This window comes from Alligator mississippiensis, chromosome 11 (genome assembly GCF_030867095.1).
Source record: "Alligator mississippiensis isolate rAllMis1 chromosome 11, rAllMis1, whole genome shotgun sequence".
Lineage (NCBI taxonomy): Eukaryota > Metazoa > Chordata > Crocodylia > Alligatoridae > Alligator > Alligator mississippiensis.
Genome location: NC_081834.1, coordinates 67,952,194 through 67,958,667, shown reverse-complemented (window position 1 = coordinate 67,958,667; position 6,474 = coordinate 67,952,194). Strand labels below are relative to the sequence as shown.

At 46.0% G+C, this 6,474-nt stretch overlaps 1 pseudogene; it reads left to right on the top strand.

Moving 5' to 3' along the window:
- The first annotated feature begins 564 nt into the window (after window positions 1-564).
- LOC132243801 (olfactory receptor 6F1-like) lies at window positions 565-1,510 on the top strand (annotated as a pseudogene).
- Window positions 1,511-6,474: the final 4,964 nt, after the last annotated feature.

The window sequence follows — 6,474 nt, the reverse complement described above, 5'->3', positions numbered from 1 at the left end:
ATGTTTGATGTTCCTGTCAAAGATAATATGATCCCAAGATAAACCTCAGTCAAAAAAGCACAACTTTGCATCTTTTCTCTTCTGCTGTCAAATGGCTTGAATGTGCTTCTGCTTACACTTTGGGATGTTGGAAATGAAATTGGAATGATAAAAACTGAATATGTGTCAAGGGCATAAGTTGCAGCTTTTAAAGGTAGGCTTGACTTTCAGATAGCAGCATTTTTTAAAATGAGGACATTTTGTAAAGTGTATTCAACTGGTTGCTCAATATCATCATCGTCACCATCATCATCAAAAAAAAACCCCAACCCATTCAGTTCTTTTAAAACTATCTCCCTATGTTTGTTGCAGTGTTATCTGAGCTGCTGGGGGAGCCTGAGTCACATCAAGTCATGTCTAGAGGTTATAACAGAGGAGAGAACAATAGAGGACAGTGTTTCATAAGCTTGTTCCAAAAGGATATATATATTTTAATAAGTATGTTATTGAATATATTTCACAACGTCTAGCAACGTATTGGATAATATTCAGTTGTATCCCTTACTGTGTCTTGTGAGCTGACGGATGAATTTTACAGCCAGTGCAGACAGGGGGAACCAGAGCAGTTCGTATGTTTTCATCCTCCAAAGATTCCCTGGCAATTGTTATTTTCAGGTCTCCCTCTTCATGCTCTTTCTCTTCATGTACATCCTGACAGTGACAGGAAATGTCTCCATCATACTCTGAGTGAGAAGTCACCCACAACTACACACACCCATGTACTGGTTTCTCTGCAACCTCTCTTTCCTGGAAATATGGTACACAACAGCTTGTGTCCCTAAAGCCCTAGCAGTCCTCTTGGAGAAAAGTCAGGCAATCTCCTTCCTCAGCTGCCTCCTACAGATATACTTTGTTTTCTCCCTGGCTGTACAGAATATTTCCTCCTGGCTGTCATGGCCTATAACCAGTATTTGGCCATATGCTACCCACTGCACTATAGCTCCATTATGAATGGCACCATGTCTGCTCAGCTGGCTCTTGGCTCTGGGCTCTGTGGCTTTCTAGCTATTTCTGCCCCAGCATATTTGATCTCCAGGCTGTCCTTCTGTGGACATAATATCATTAATCATTTCTTTTGTGACACAGCCCCATGGATAGTTCTCTCCTGCACCGCCACACATTCAGTGGAGCTGATGGCCTTCATCATCTCATTCATTGTCATGCTGGGCTCACCTGCAATAACTCTGGTATCCTACTTTTACATCATCTCCACCATATTGAGCATCCCCCATCAGCCAAAGGTTGCCAAAAGGCCTTTTCTACTTGTTCTTCTCATCTGATTGTCGTGATTATCTGGCACGGCTCCACCATTTTCCTGCATGTCAAGCCTTCCATAAAGGAATCACTCGATTTGACCAAAACTGTCCATGTACTAAACTCTATTGTCACTCCAGTGCTGAACCCCTTTATCTATGCTTTGGGGAACAAAGAGGTGAAGGATGCTTTGAGAAAAGTGGTCAGTGCGGCATGACTCATTCTCTATAAATGTTACTGTCACTAGATAAACAATACCCTGTCTGATGCATTTTTATTGTCCAAGTGCTGATACCCCTTATTCTCAGAAGTCACTATGACCTCAGCATGCTAGAAAGAGGATGTTATGCCTGGGAGGTCGGGCCCTGTAGACCTGGGCTCCATTTCCAAACCTATCACAGAGGAAGTCTGTGACCTGGCCAAGTTGCTCCAGTTCTCTGTGCCTGTTTTGCCATCCACAAGCTAAAGTTAATGGTGCTGGCTTCATTTTCTTAAAGCCTTCTGGACTCTACTGAGGAAAAGTGTCTGATTTTGTTATGATCTCCCTTTAGCTCCCCTGAAAATCCGATCCATTGTCATTATTACTCTCTAGGTAGCAAGTTCTCTGGTTACCCACAGCTGTCATGTTCCTATCTATCAAAGAACTGAAAGACAGTGTAACTACTGACTCATATATTTAAAAGTAACGGAGGCTCCTTTAAACATTCAGTCCAACTACTGAGTAAATATCAAGCACGGTAAAAAGATAAATAAATCTGTGATTTGGAAATAATGTTGAGGACTAATGGCAGAAGTTACACATAGACCGGTTTAAGTGATCAGAAACTGGTTTAAACCTGTAACAGAAGATAAGTGCAGTGCACATAAACCAGTTTCAAAATGGCCCAAACCAGTTTGAGATAAACCTGGTTGAATGCAGAATCAGACTTAACTGATGGAGCTCAAACGGGTTTATGCAATTTCTGTCCCAGACCTCTTCCTGGTTAAGTTAAACAAGAATCCCCTCAGCATCCCCTCAGGGCTGAATTGTGCTCTCTGCCCCAGCCGAGCAGGGCTGGCCCTGCCCCTTTGTTCCCCAGACAGAGCAGGGACAGGCAGGGGCGGGGGGCCTGGCCAGACGCTGGCCCTGGAAGGGAGCGGGAAGAGTTTTATTCTACTCTTCCCTCCCCTGTCCCACCAGCATGGACCTGCCAGGCATTTCTCCCTTGCTGCTCCAGTGGGAGGGGCCTGGCCAGCCCCAGCAGTAGCCTGGAGTGACCTGGCCAGGGAGGGGGTTTAATTCCTCCCTGTCCCACCAGCATGGACCTGAGCCAGGGTCCACCAGGTGCTCCCCCCTTGCTACTGCAACGCCAGGCACGGGGGCATGGCCAGGCCTTTTCCAGACTTGTTCCAAAGAGCAAGTGGTATGGCACAATCTGTCCCTTACCATGACATTGATATCATCCATATACAATACTTCTTCCACTTCTTACCTTCATCCACCTGGCACTGGGACCCTTGGGATTACTAGGAATAACGTCCGCATACTAAAGGAGAGTAGTAGGGTCCAACCCATCCCCAAATTCTGCCTAAAAGCAACAGGTGCCTCTGTTCCTTCCTCCCTACTAGAAGACCACACTAGTCCTCCCCAGTGGTAGCTCACTAGACAGACCACGTCTATCACTGCCTGTTTCTCCTGTGGTGGACAGCAATGAGAGTGGCAGGCCTGGCACTCTGCTGTCCCTCCCTGTGCCCAGCTACAAATCAGGTGATCTGCCTTGAGATCGTGTCTGGGAAGGCACTGTTCACATGCACGGTCAAAGTGTGCCACATCCCTGTCTTTGCTGCCTGCCCTGACTGCAGCAGAGATTATATTAAAAATAGCCTGACATGACTTGGAGGTGATGCCTAGTGACAATAAGACCAGGGTAAGCCAACACATCCTGGCACACCCTGTGCAGGGTACCCATCACCAAGAGAACTGGTGGCTTCCAGTGGGCACTGCTGCATGGGGTCTTGGCCATGGGCACCTTTGTCCACCACTTAGGTTGCAGAGCGCCTCTTCAGTGGCCCAGCATGACACAAACTAGTCCACATTTTGTTACAAAGCTAAGTGTTTAGATCCAAATGTGCCCCGACCAGGAAGCAAAAGACAGAAAGAGGAAGAAAGGCAAAATGATAGGTAGATCTTCTGAAAAGAAGCGAACCCACCTCTTGTGCAGTTTGAGTTCATTAAGCAGATACTGAAGGATTCTGCATTCTCTATATTCAAGTGGTTTCTCTACAGGTTTCAATGTTTGGTCAAATGAGTGTTTTTATTTCTGACGAATATTTCATTCTTGGCTCCTTGGGAGAGCCATCACTTTTTGTTATTAATATTTTGCAATGATGTACAAATAAATCCTTTTTTTCTCTCACTCTCTCTGTCTATCTGTCTCTCTCTCCGTGTCACTACACTCAAGACTTATGAACACATTCTTTATGCATAGTGAACTTCATTGGGCAGGGGCTACAGAGTGTCTATTTTCGATGACAGGAGCACTGCATTCATTTTTTAAATATCGTTGGTTCATTTTGTTAGTTCTAAAGAATATTTTTTCATGATGGTATAGCTAATTGATTAGAGGCAAAGCAAATGGGAAATGAACCTAACAAGATTTTGCAATTCAACTGTAACCTCTTCTATGGATGGCTAGGGTAGTGGTAGTGGTTAAAGATCAAGCAAAGACTCCTAGCCCCTCGTGATTAGTCAAGGGAAGTGGCAAGAACATATTGGCCAATAGGTTGTATCTGTTTCTATCCATTTAATCAAAGATCTGGAGTGACAGACCCCTACTCGGAAAGCTTCCTCATCCATTTAATTTGAAACATGTTAACTTTACTTTTTCATTTGGATAAAACTAATAAAAAATTCAGTTAAAAAAAAGTTCCAATCATCATTAACAACAACTCTCTCAGCAGCACACCTTCTAAAAAGAAATCTCTGTAATTAGCGGTGAAGCACCTGCTGCTCCAGAGAATTATAGGAGCCCACATCCATCATTATAACATCATGCACTTTAACGAGCACTCCAAGGAATACTGTGCTGAGGCAAGGAGCCAGGGACACTGCAGGGAGATATGGCAAATCTCTGGGCATGAAGGGCTGTGACAGAAACAAAGCTATCGATTTTTCTTGATAGGTCCCACTGGGAGTTGTTAGAATAAAAAGTAACTTGGGAAATGCAGGTCTGAGGAAGGCTTCTGGGGCTGGTATGAAAAGAAAGTCAGGGAGTATAGATTAAAGTTTAAGAAGGAGGGAAATGAACAGCTCGTAGGTCAAGTTGCCCCCTAATGGATAAGGCAATATGGGTCAAGCCGTGATGGCCAGTTCATGGGAAGGGTGATGCCTTCATTCATTAATTCTGTGAATGAATCCCATTCATACAGTCTGCAAGGAACGTGAGGGGCAGGGTGCAGTGCCACCGACACACAAATGCAGCCCAGGTTCCCAGGAGGTCGGCACAGGCGGGCAGGCCCAGGTGTCACATTCGAAAAACACTGCTTAGATTCCAGCCTTCAGTGGCAGATTGGCTAAATATGCCTTGACTTTATGGCAAGTGCTCCTGCATTGCCCGTGACCTTTAGTTTGCTATTGCCCCAATTCTAAACCACAGCCTCTGCCATCTCTCAGCTCAGACGCAGATCTGCTGGTGTACCGCGTCTGGTGTCCTCCTTGTCTCAAAGACTGCCCTGGACTTGCACACACACTCAGGCAGACACACAGAGATAACCAGTTTGTCTGTAAGGTGCCACCCTGCCACTCATACACATGTGCCCAGGAGCCTCATGCATGACCTGTAGGCCCCCCTGCTACCCAACGCTGGGCTCCAAAACAATTGTGCATGCACATACACACATAGCTCTGCCAATGTGCATTAAACATAACCTACAGAGCCTGCTATAAAACTCCTAGGCCCTCTCCCCACACAGCTCTGGCAATTTTACTTACCGCTGACCTGCAGCCCCTCTTCCTCCTCACACCTGGGCTCTCTCATCACCAGTTCTGAAAACATCTCTTATTCCTGACTTTACCACTCTTACTCTCCCTAGCCCCAAGCCTTTCCAGCCTTGACAATCCCCTTCAATCCTGCTCTGCCCACTCTGCTACCTTAGGACTGGATTTCCCCTGCCCACTTTTTTCTGAAATCTGTGCATCCCAAATGTCAGAAACCCGGTTCTTGTTGCAGTTTGGTTAGCAGCCACCAGCAACCACCTGTCCTGGACCTGATTCCCATTTGTGTTAATGCGTTTTAGTAAGGAGTCACATCTCTCTTATGTTTCCTGCCTTGGACACAACTGATAATTCACCTGGACCCAGACTGTACTCCCCACTTCTACCCCAACACGCACTCTTTCTCTCTGCACCACTATTGTGACTTGCAGACATGCCTGCTATTCCAGGCCTCACACTGCAGGCAGACGCAGTAGCCCCCCTCTTGAACTGGCCCAGCACAGCACTTATTAGGTCAGACCAGAGTTGCAGCTAATACCCAGCATGTGTGGAGCTGCCGTCCTCAGCCAGGACTGAGGCTGTGCTAAACTTTCTTCATCCATCATGGGTCAGGATGAATGCCTGTTTCCCACCCCCATATACATAGTGAGCAGTATCATTCCCTCCTGGAAATGACCCATGCCCATACGGTGCTACAAATGCAGCATCAGTCCTTCCAAAAGCAGGCAGTGCACACTCGATCACACACTGTGAACAATATCATGCCTTCCAGAGTCACCTACATTCACATCCTGAATAGGCTCAGCATCTATATCTTGGTGCTCATGTGACACACCCACATGCAGCTGGACATTTTCCACTAACAGAGGGCAGCAGACACACACATGCATGCACAGCACACATACAAGATCCCATTTTTCATAGTAGTTAGGGCCTGGAAGGGACCTTACTGATCATCAGGTCCAGCCCCCGTGCACATCTAGGGAAGACTTCTGGGGTCAGGTGACCTCAGCAAGGTGGGCATCTAGATGCTTTTTGAAGATCACCAGGATTTTTTCCAGAAGCATGTTGAAGGGATATACCATGCATATTCTTGGGTACCCTGAAAAAAATGCAGAACTGGCCGTGTTATCCCCAGGAGAATAGAATTGGGCACACATAGGAACAGATGTATACACACACAGTGTTATATAAATGATATAATTTAT